The sequence below is a fragment of the Tupaia chinensis genome, unplaced genomic scaffold (genome assembly GCF_000334495.1).
Source record: "Tupaia chinensis unplaced genomic scaffold, TupChi_1.0 Scaffold000287_1, whole genome shotgun sequence".
Classification (NCBI taxonomy): domain Eukaryota; kingdom Metazoa; phylum Chordata; class Mammalia; order Scandentia; family Tupaiidae; genus Tupaia; species Tupaia belangeri.
Genome location: NW_006159771.1, coordinates 1,240,130 through 1,252,434, shown reverse-complemented (window position 1 = coordinate 1,252,434; position 12,305 = coordinate 1,240,130). Strand labels below are relative to the sequence as shown.

Here is a 12,305-nt window from a genome sequence, read left to right as displayed (position 1 = left end):
ACTGGGCCCGGACCGCAAACTGTAGTCGACTACATGGGAGTCCAGCAACATAGCCATTACACTAACTGCTGGTCCCAATAGTAATTCTAAATGCACAGAGAGGACTAGCTCTCAGGAAGAAAACAATAGTTTTTTTTTTTTTTTTTTTTTTGAGAGATTTTCACTGTAGGGCGCGTGTGCTCGCCAGACAGACAGAGAGAGACATAGAGACAGAAAGCGAGAAATCACCCCCCAGGGGGCATGGCCATGCCACAATCCCTTCTCTTCCATTCTCCTCTCGGGATCTTGGGCACGCACGCACACGCGCCCGGCGTGAGTTTTAAGCCACCGGGTCCGGGACACGAACCGTGGTCGCCTACGTGGGAGTCCAGCGACATAGCCATTACGCTAACTGCTGGTTCCCAGAAAACAATAGTTTTAAGGAACTGATATTACGCAGGTCAGAGTATGGGACGCCCAGTGTGGTCCCAAAGTGAGAGCAATAATTCAGGGAGCCGGCCACATGGGGGACTCTAAAAATCTGCATAGAAATTATGGCCGGAAGGTGGAACAGCGTAAAATCTGTGTAAAATTTCTCTGCCATCTTTGGGGGGTTTCTAAACGGTGCAAGACTCCAAGGAACCCTAAGGAAAACCCGCAGTGGAGACTAAAACGCAGAGCAGACATTTGAATAGCATGCGGCCTTCAAATCTCGCCAAAAGATTTCTGATATTTATACTTTCCAAAAGATCACGCCTGAGCATGAGAGGACAACCGGGAATGCAGGCGACAATCGAGGACGAAAGACAGCACTGAAATAGACAAACTGTGGCTTTATTCTGGGATCTCCTAGGATTTGAAGATTGTAGGAGGATTAGCGTCTCTACAACAGTCATAAACTCTTCCTTGAAGTTAGCAACGCTGGATGTGGTTTTATGTTGGTCGGAAAATTTGGACTTTAGTATCCTGAAAGATGTGGGGGAGTATGTATATTTTTCAAGAATTATTTTATTTCACTTTATTTCTTTTATTTGACCAGAGAGGGACAGAGAAAGAGTGACAGGAAGTGAGAAGGCAAGCCACCAGGTCCAGGAATCGAACTGTGGTCAGCCATGTTGCGAGACCAGCACCTTAATCACCACACTACCTGCCATCCCAGAGTATGTATTTTTTAAGAATTATTTTTTTATTAATTTTACTTATCATCATCACCGTCACTTTAATTTGAACAGAGAGAAACACACAGAGAGAGATGGAAAGTGAGAAAGCAAGCCATCGAAGTTATGACACGAACCATGGTCAACCCTGTGGGAGTCCAGCGCCCCAACCTCCATGCCAACTGCTGGCCACGAGAGTATAAATATATATATATATTTTTTTTTTTTGAGAAGTTTTCGCTATAGGGCACGTGCTCTCGCCAGAAAGACAGAGAGAGGCAGGGAGACAGAAAGTGAGAAACCATCCCCCAGGGGGGATGGCGATGCCGCAATCCCTTCTCCTCCATTCTCCTCTTGGGATCTTGGGCACGCACGCACACGCACCCGGCGTGAGTTTAAGGCACCAGGTCCAGGACTCGAACCGCGGTCAGTTACATGGGAGTCCAGTGACATAGCCATTACGCTAACTGCTGGTCCCAATGGGACATATTTTGTTAGAGACGAGGGCTGATTAGGTTAATCCCGCCCGGCACACAAGTCGTTCCGGTACCTCCTTAGGACGCCATGGTTGATGAGGTTATGGGATGGAGGAGATGACAGATCTGATGGCGTTATCTCCTGCATAAAGACAGCTCGCCAGCAGCAGGGTGCTCAGTGCAGAGAGAGGCCCTGAGCCGCAGACTGTTGGGGAAGCCACGTCCACACAGACTGAGCTCCACTGAAGTTTCCACCTGCTTGGTTTCCCGTGGAAGAAGGAGCTAGAAGCACCGCGGAGAGACCTCCAGCACAGAGCTCCGATCGCCCAGCCGGGCCCCAGAAGATGGGAAACTGCCTTCACACGTCGGCCTCCCGTGACAACTCGCAGCTGCTAGTGGAGCCTCTGATGGCCAGGGTGGAGGGGACAGGGCCAGAGCAAGCAGCAGTCCCACCTTCTCAACGCACCCGTAGCTGGCGTCTCCTAGTCACACAGTTCTTGCCCCGAAGGAGGAGCCTCACGGAGCGACTGCCCAGAGAAATCTACGCCCTTGGCAGAGCCGGGTCAGAGGAAGAGGCCCCGGAGTGCGTGATCTGCTGTGAGGAGTTCGTTCCTGGAGACCTTAACTGCCGTCTGCCCTGTCAGCACTTGTACCACCTGGGCTGCATCGACACCTGGCTGAAGAGGTCCCCCACGTGCCCCTGCTGCAGGAGGCGGGTGAGTGCAGCAGCCTCCACCCCGGAGACCCACTGAGGGACGTCCAGAGGAACCCGAGTGTGGCTGATCGGAATCACTTTATGCTGAGCCAATAAACGGTATTTTACAAACTATAAAAAGAAGTTGGAGTCTATCTCTTAATACTGCCTGATCATATGTTTAGAAAGTACAGTAACATTTGCTTTCAAGTTTTGTTTGGTTTGGGAACCAGCCGTTAGCGTAATGGCTATGTCGCTGGACTCCCATGTAGTCGACCACGGTTTGTGTCCCGGACCCGGTGGCTTAAAAAACTCACGCCGGGCGCGTGTGCGTGCGTGCCCAAGATCCCGAGAGGAGAATGGAGGAGAAGGGATTGCGGCGTGACCATTCCCCCTGGGGGGTGATTTCTCGCTTTCTGTCTCCATGTCTCTCTCTGTCTGTCTGGCGAGCGCACGCGCCCTATAGTGAAAACCTCTCAAAAAAAAAAAAAAGTGTATGACATGAAAACAAACGAACAGGGAAACTCGGCAGAGAAATCCTTCAAAAGAACCAAATTTTAAAATTAATTGGTGAAAATGTGTCAGTGCAAATGATCCAGACTGAAATGGGGTGAGGGGAGAGAATAGGTGAGAGAGAAAATGTAGAATAGAAAGGAATTAGCTGAGATTTGTGGTTTAATACAATGAGTTCAACTCTTTATTTTCAGGACTATTTATACTCTTTTTTTTTGAGGGGGTTTTTGCTATAGGGCGCATGCGCTCGCCAGAAAGAGAGAGACAGAGAGACAGAAAGTGAGAAATCAGCCCCCAAAGGGGATGGCCACACCACAATCCTTTTTCCTCCACTCTCCTCTCAGGATCTTGGGCACGCACGCACACGCCCCCGGCGTGAGTTTAAGCCACCGGGTCCGGGACTCAAACTCTAGTCGACTACATGGGAGTCCAGAGACATAGCCATTACACCAACTGCTGGTCCCAACCATTTATACTCTTAATTAAGGATCTCAAGGGTTTTTGCTATATAAGTTAGAATAAATAGCTAATTAAAAAAAAAAAAAGCAGGAGGTTGAATCTTCGAAAACACAAAATTGACGAGCCCACTGTAAAACTGAACAGGAATGAGAAAACATAAATTACCAATTAAAGAATGGAACACGGCTCAACTGCAGTCACGCGCTCTGTTGATGCTGTACTCTGGGGGCCGGTGGGTAGCATGGTGGTTAAACGGGCTGGATTCCCACATGGCCAACTATAGTTCGAGTCCCAGACCTGGAGTTTAAGCCACTGGGTCCGGGACTTGAACCGTGGTCAGCTACATGGGAGTGCAGCAACATAGCCATTCTGCCAACTGCTGGTCCCTGGCCATCATTCATTTTTTTCTCTACTAGTTTTTTTTTCTTTTTTTTTTTAGGCATACATATATGATTGGCAATGTGTGCACACGTGTAGACACACACACACACACACAACCCAACAAGGAAAAAAATCAAACAAAAACCTAAACAAGAAAATCCCAGACCCAGATGTGAATTCCACCAAATGCTTAAGAAAACTATAATACCAGTTTCATCACAAACTAGTCTATAAAATAAAACAGGTAGAGGGGCCGGCAGGTGGCATGGTGGATAGGGGCACTGGACTCCCACATGACCGACCACGGTTCAAGTCTCGGACCTGGTGGCTTGCTTTCTCACTTCCTTCCTCTCTCTCTCTGATCAAACTGGGAAATAATAATGATAATAATAATAAATAAAGTTAAATAAAAATAATTCCTTAAAAAATAAAATAAAATAAAATAAATAAAACAGGTAGAAACAGCATCTAGTTGATTTCTAAAACTTGACCAACCCTGATGCCAAAACCTAATAAGAACATTACAAAGTTTCAGACCACAGATACAGAAATTAGCTGTGAGAGTCTTCAACAAAATATTAGCAAACCAAATTCAGCAATGGGTTTATTTCTTGAGATATTTTTGCTATAGAACATGTGCACTCGCCAGAGAGACAGTGAGAGACAGAAAGCGAGAAATCACCCCTCAGGGGGGGATGGCCATACTGCAATCCCTTCTCCTCCATTCTCCTCTTGGGATTTTGGGCACGCACGCACATGTGCCTGATATGTCTCAAGTCGCCAGGTCTGGGACTCGAACCATGTGTGCCCAGGGTAGTTTCCAAGCCACCCGATCTAAGGCTCAAACCGTGGTCAGCCATGTGGGAGTCAGTGGCATAACTGCTACTCCATCTGCTGGTCCACTTGTTTAGTTTGCCAAAGAGTGCATGCACTCACCAGAGAGAGAGAGAGCACCCTCCCACGGGACACTATCACACCACAATCCCTTCTAAATTTCTCCCTCCTTTTCGGATTTTGGGTATGCCTGCCCGTGCACAAGCTGCTGGGTCCAGGAGTCAACCTGTGTGGTTGGGATCCGGCTGCCACGCCACCAGCTGGTCCTGTGTTTTAATCTTTACTTTTCTTTCTATTTTTTATTAAGAGATATTCGCTATAGGGTGCATGTACTTGCCAGGAAGAGACAGACAGAAAGCAAGAAATCACCCCCCAGGAGGATGGCCACACCGCAATCCCTTCTCCTCTATTCTCCTCTGGGATTTTAGACACATGCACAGTTTTGTTTTTTTGTTTTTTGTTTTTTTCATTTTAAAAATTACATGTGGACCTTGTATAAACATATACCATCAGACATACTGCTGTTCAGTAAAAATCTATTCTAGTTTTTGGGAAGCATACGTGTCACAAACTATCTTGCTTCTAGTCCCCAAGACTTTATTAAGAGTTTATCAAAAAAAGTAGGCTCCAGGGTGTGCAAATGGCCTGGTGGTTGGGGCGTTGGACTCTCACATGGCCGACTGCAGTTTGAGTCCCGGACTTGGCAGCTTGCTTTCTCTCTGTCTCTCTCTCTCTCTCTCATCAGACTGAATAATAATAAATAAAATTAATAAAGAATTTTTTTAAAAAGGTAGGGTCCGACCTATGGGATCCTGAGCCTCGAGGTTTTAAATGTTTTGATTACTGTAAAAGAATTCCAAGTGGATGAATGCATTAATCCCCAGCCGTTTTTCTTCTGGAATGGGCTAACCCTTTTGAATGATGTAGTCCATTATAAGAATAGTCAATTCCTTAAGTTTTGTGATCTAATGTTTGGAAAACCTGGTAAACAAGGAATTAGTTTTTCTGTACAAGAAGGATGAGTTTACCGAACACACTCAGTATCCGTTAGAAAAAACGGTAAGTAAACAAAAACATACTCATATGTGATTACATTTTTTGAGAGTTTTTTTTGCTATAGGGTGCATGCGCTCGCCAGAGAGACAGAAAGAAACAGACAGAAAGGGAGAAATCAACTCCCAGGGGGGATGGCCCCACTGCAATCCCTTCTCCTCCATTCTCCTCTCAGGATCTTGGGCATGCACGCACACGCGCCCGGTGTGAGTTTAAGCCACTGGGTCTGGGACTCGAACCACGATTGACTACATGGGAATCCAGTGACATAGCCATTACGCTAACTAGCTGGTCCCACATTTTCAAGAAGCTACTCTTTGCAGAATCAACAAGAGGGAGTTTCAGGAAGCTGCTGAGGGGGGCTGGGAGGTTTAAAGCTACGGCTTTGGTAAGCACCTCGGAGCAGAAAGCAGGCATCTGTAAGAGTAGATTTTGCAGCATCAAAGGATAATTCTCTGTAAGAGGCGGGCGTTTTCTCCACCTAAATTCCAAGGCTTTCAGTAGCGGAGGGCTGGAAACAAGATCTGGAGAAAAGAGCCACTTCGCAGTGCTTACAGGAGGGAGGAGGCTGCTGCCTGGCTCCTGATGCAACCTGATCCGAAAGCCTTCGGTGTGATGGGGGTGGGGAGAACCTAACACACAAACCACATAACACCATTGAAACCCAAACACATTTTTTCACTTAAAAAAAGTATTTAGAACACATAAAACAAGGCAACATTTTTTTTCTTTTTTTTTGAGGTCTGCCGGTGGCTCCTCCACTGTGGCATGTTGCTCTCCGAGCCAGGGTTACCATCCCTGGTTGCCTCCTCTGCCAGGCAGTCGACCCCTCCTGCCCGCTCTCCTTGTCCTCAGGAGTAGATGTGCCTTCTTCTGCGTTCTGTCAGCTCTCTGTCGTCTCTTTTTTTTTTTTTTTAACATTTTTTTTTCCGGGAGGTTTTTGCTACAGGGCATGTGCGCTCGCCAGACAGAGACAGAAAGCGAGAAATCACCCCCCAGAGGGGATGACCACGCCGCAATCCCTTCTCCTCCATTCTCCTCTCGGGATCTTGGGCACGCACGCACACGCACCTGGCATGAGTTTAAGCCACCGGGTCCGGGACTCGAACCGCAGTCAACTACATGGGAGTCCAGCGACATAGCCTTTACGCTAACTGCTTGCTGGTCCCTCTGTCGTAACTTCACGGAGCGTCTCCTCTGTCTCCATCGGCACAGTCGCTCACCATCCTTCTCCTCGGCTTTGTTCGTCGCCTGCTCGTCCTCGGGACTGAGACAGCTCTGACTACAGCCTGCTTGTTCTGCCACCTCCTTCTCCCTCTCCTCCTGCCTTTTGCGGGCCTGTTCCTCTGCCTGTGCAATCTCAGCTGCGATTTTCTCCACGTCCACTTCTCCCCGCAGACCGCACAACCTTTTAAGTTCATTATTAAATGAATCTGTCCTTTCCAGGAATTTCCTCTTCTTTTCCTGGCGTCCTTCTTCTATTTGAAGAAGGTCAGCTTCTAGTTTTGGCTGATGACCCGTTAAGGACAGGACCTGCCATCTGAGGACCTGCATTCTGGCTTTCGTGATGACCGCCTGGACGTCTGGCACCCCACTCTCTCTAGGGATCTCGCTGATGCAGCGGCGGTTCCTCTGGAAGGGGGCGGTGGCTGTGAGCTTCATGGAAAAGCCATCGTCCTCATCCTCTGGCCCTTCAGCAGGCCGGATGCTCATGTGAGGTTCCTTCTCCATGCGAGACTGTCTCTGTCGACTTTCTTCCTCTAAAGCAGCTTCTGCAGGACGTTTTGCATTTATGTAACCAAGGGAGGTGGGGGGACTGTGAGAGGCCTTCGGAGATTCATGGCACTCTGTCTTTTCTGCTTCGTACTCGTGTAAATATCGTTTCTCTTCATCAGTGAGATCTCGCCACATGCCGCCAGTAACCTTGTCACTCTCCCCGTTTCAGGTCCGGGTTGGGAGCTTTACTTGGCCCCAGACCTTTAAGCTGCACCTCATGCAGGGGACCAGCAGCCTAGCTGGTGGCTTTGGGGGGTTTGGAATCGTAATACCAGAGGACCCCGTGACCCGCATGTATTTGTAGGCGAGGTGACTATGGATTGCACCCCACAAAGCCTGCTGTGCTGAGCGTGTGTGCTGCAGGAGCTGGGACCTATGATGCTCTCTTTGACATTTTGGAAGGTTAAGTTCTCAGTTCCTTAAGAATGAATGTGAGGGGGAACCAAGCAGTTAGCATAATGGCTATGTCGCTGCACTCCCACGTAGTCAACCGCGGTTCGCGTCCCGGACCTGGTGGCTTAAAACTCACGCTGGGCGCGTGTGCGTGTGTGTCCAAGATCCCGAGAGGAGAATGGAGGAAAAGGGATTGCGGCGTGACTATCCCCCCTGGGGGGTGATTTCTTGCTTTCTGTCTCTATGTCTCTCTCTGTCTGTCTGGCGAGCGCACGCGCCCTATAGCGAAAACCTCTCCAAAAAAAAAAAGAAAGAATGAATCTGAGGGACCAGCAGTTAGCGTAATGGCTATGTCGCTGGACTCCCATGTAGTTGACCGTGGTTCAAGTCCTGGACCAGGTGGCTTTAAACTCAGGCCGGGTGTGTGTGCATGCATGCCCAAGGTCCTGAGAGGAGAATGGAGGAGAAGTGGTCATCCCCCCGGGAGGAGATTTCTCACTTTCTATCTCTCTGTCTCTCTCTGTTTTTCTGGTGAGTGCACGCGCCCTATAGCAAACACATGACCCTGAGACACCGTGGGCAGCTCCAGCAAGGCTTCCATGCACACCCCACCCCTCCCGTCCTGAGCCGCACCACTGTGAGTTTTAAGCTGCCGGTCCAAGTGGCTGACCCTGTGGGAGTCCAGCGATGTAACCGTTAGGCCATCTGCTGATCCCTCATCCTTACTCTTTATTGCAACGGATATGTGACTATGACCCCCAGCATCCCACTTGACACCAACTTGGGGCCCACGTCACTCAATCTGGAATCATCCGCGGGGGTTCACAAAGGCCAGAAGGAGGGCTGGACCAGCTGTGTGATGGCAGAGAGCTCTCACTGCCAGAGAGGCCACACCCAGGCAGTAAACCCACAGTTGTGCACTTGTGGCCTTCGGGCCGAGCCTCCCAGTGGTCTCACTGACTCTGGGCTGAGCCACCCAGTGCTCTCATCGACTCCTCTGGACCTCGAGTCCCCTCCGGCCAGACACAGAGAGGCGAGGGGGAGTCAGAGGAGATACCCGACTTGTTGACACTCGCAGGCACTGGGCTGTGCGTCAGGGGAAAACCCACCTCTTTGGAGTCCTCGCCTGTGGGCAGGGCCCAGAAAACAGTTAGATGCCGGGCTCGGATTTCCAATCTGGCTGTTACTGGACCACTGCCTCACCGGGAGCCTCAGAGAACCTGGGGAGAGGAAAAAAAGTGGGCAGAGTTCAGAAACCACAGACACCTTTGTGCGAGGAACAGCGAGGGCTGCTTCCCGGGTAACGAGCCAATCGGTCAATGCATAGCTTTCTGATTTTACTTCCAATCAAACCAATTTGAACATTTTCTTTTAAAAATAGCACTTCAGGGCCTGGCATGGTGGTTAAGGTGCTAGACTCCCACATGGTGGCTGAATATGGTTTGAATTCTGAACATGGTGGCTTGCTTTTTCACTCTCTCTCTCTGGTTGAACTAAAAAATAGTAATAATACATAAAATTAAACAAGTAATTCTTTTAAAAATAACATTTAAGTAAGGTTTTTTGTTTGCTCGTTTTGTTTTCAATGTCAAATCCTGGTCCATTGGTCGACATACAAAACTTGGTAAAATGGTCATAATTTGAGCGCAGAAATTCATGTCTTGAAATCTGGCTATATGGTTAAGGTGTTGGGAGAAAACTTAATACCTTTATGGTGTTGAAAGGCAGGGCCTTTGTGTCATCAGCCCATTATATTTTTAAAGTATTATTTAATTAAATTTATTATTATTATAAATTTTTTTTGGAGGTTTTTACTATAGGGCACGTATGCTCACCAGAAAGACAGAGACAGACAGAGAGACAGAAAGCGAGAAATCACCCCCCAGAGGAAATGGTCAGACTGCAGTCCCTTCTTCTCCATTCTCCTCTCGGGATCTTGGGCACGCACGCACACGCGCCTGGCGTGAGTTTAAGCCACCGGGTCTGGGACTCGAACCACGGTCGATTACATGGGAGTCCAGCGACGCAGGCATTACACCAACTGCTGGTCCCAATTATAAAAATTTTTCAACAGAGAAAGAGAGAGAGGAAAAGTGAGAAAGCCAATCACAAATCCAGGACTCAAACTGTGGTAGGCCATGTGGGAGTCCAGCGCCTTACCACCATGCTGCCGGCTGTCCCCCAGCCCATTAATTTTAGTTAAATAATTCTTGAATTTTATTTATTATTTATTTTAGAGATGTTTGCTATAGGGTACATACACTCTGGAGAGAGAGAGAGACAGAAAGAGAAATCACACACTGAGAAGGGTGGCCAAGCTGCAATCCCTTCTCCTCCATTCTCCTCTCTGGACTCTGGGTACACATGCACATGCACCAAGCATGAGTTTCAAATCATCAGGTCCAGGACTCGAACCTCGGTCCACTGCGTGGGAGTCCAGTTATGTAACCATTATGCCATCTACTCTTTCCAATTCATTATTACTTTTAATTTGCAATAGGGTATGTGTGTCACCAGAAAAAGAGAAAGCAAGAGAGAGAAAGAAGACAAGCTGCCAGGTCCAGGATTTGACCTGTGGTTGGCCATGTGGGAGTCGAGTGCCTTAACCACCACACCACCTGCTGGTCCCCACCCCATTAATTTTAAAAAAGAGGTTATTTATAAGGTCACCTTGGTGTTTCTCTTTAAACTTTTGGTCAGAGATAATATTGCACTAGAACATTCGACACACTTAGTATTTCATAGTTTTCTTCCTTATGAGCATATTAATATTGAATACTTAATATTCTACAAATTAAACATATTCCACAATCATACTGACAGGGTTTCTCTATTTTTAATTTTAAAAAAGAGGTTATTTATAAGGTCACCTTGGTGTTTCTCTTTAAACTTTTGGTCAGAGATAATATTGCACTAGAACATTCGACACACTTAGTATTTCATAGTTTTCTTCCTTATGAGCATATTAATATTGAATACTTAATATTCTACAAATTAAACATATTCCACAATCATACTGACAGGGTTTCTCTATTTTGTTAATGTTTTGATGAAAATTTTCCTTGTTCATGCTGAAATCTCCACATTTAAGATATCTGTTGAATTACTCTCCAATCTGGCTTCTTTGTTTGGCATATCAATAAGGTTTTTTTCTCTCTCTTCTTTTGAGAGACTTTTGCTATAGGGCACATGCACTTGCTGGAGAGACAGAGAAACAGAAAGTGAGAAATCACCCCTTAGGAGGGGTGGCCATGGCACAGTCCCCTCTCCTCCATTCTCCTCTCAGAATTCTGGGCATACATGACATGGACCAAGCCTGAGTTTCAAGCTGTTAGGTCTGGGACTCGAACCATGGTCGACCACATGGGAGTCCAGTGCCCTAACCACTACACCCCTTGCTTACCCCAAGGTTTCTTTATCTTATGAATTCTTTGATGTTGAGCAAGATATGCATTAACAGAAAAGGCCTTTCTACAATCCTTACATTGATGGGTTTTTCACCAGTGTGCATCCTCTGATGTCGAATCAAATAAGCGTTCTGACCAACTGTTTTCCCATATTCATTACACTTGTAGGGTTTCTTTTCCGTGTGAGTTCTCAGATGCTGATGAAGGTGTGTGCTTCTGTTGAAAGACGTGTTAACATTTCTTGCAATTACATGGTTTCTTTCCAGTATGAATTCTCTGGTGGAGAATAAGGCATGTGTTCCATCAAAAAGCTTTTCCATACTCATTACGTCGGAAGGGGTTTTCTCCAGTATGAATCCTCTTGTGTTGAACAAGGGATGACCTATGGCTATAGGCTTTGCAACATTCGGTGTTCACTGGGTTTCCCTCCAGTATGTATTCTCAGATGTAAAGTAAGCTGAATGCTCTGGGGGAAGGCTTTCCCACACTCTGCATTCAAAGGGCTCTTCTCCAGTATGAATCCTTCTGTGTTGCATTGGGGGTGAACCGTGACTATGTATAGGTTTTACCATATTTGGTACATTCATAAGGGTTCTCTCCAGAATGAGTCCTTAGATGGAGAGTAAGTTGAATGTTCTGAATAAAGGCCTTGCTGCGTTGATTACATTCATAGGCTTTTCCCCCAGTATGAGTTTTCTGATGCAGAGAGAGATGTGAACTTCGGCTAAAAGCCTTCCTGCACTGACGACACTCATAAGGTTTCTATCCTGTGTGAGTCCTCTGATGCTGCGTGAGGCATGTACTTTGGCTGAAGGCTTTCCCACATTTGCTACATTCATACGGCTTTTCTCCAGTATGAGTTCTCTAATGAAGAGTCAGGGATGAGTCCCAGCTGAACAACTTTCCACCTTACATTCATATGAGTTTTCTCCTGCATGGTATCTTTCATGTTGTATAAGGTGTGTTTCCTTGCTGAAAAATGTCCTGTAATTCTTGCATTTGAAGGATGTTTCCTGAGAACCGAACTTCTGATATCTTTGATGTTCTGGATTATCTACAGCAGGAGTCTTCTGGTGTTGAGTGAGTTCCAAGCTACCACTAAAATTTTTCCCATGTTTGTCACATCTGCATGGTTTTTCACTCACGTAGATTCTCTGATGATTATCTAGATCTAGGTTTTGGG

General features: G+C 47.0%; 1 pseudogene; it reads right to left on the bottom strand.

Annotated features, from left to right (window-relative positions):
- LOC102498480 (SWI/SNF-related matrix-associated actin-dependent regulator of chromatin subfamily E member 1-like) overlaps positions 1–7,616 on the bottom strand; it is an 11,347-nt pseudogene extending 3,731 nt beyond the window's left edge.
- Between the last annotated feature and the right edge of the window lie 4,689 nt (positions 7,617–12,305).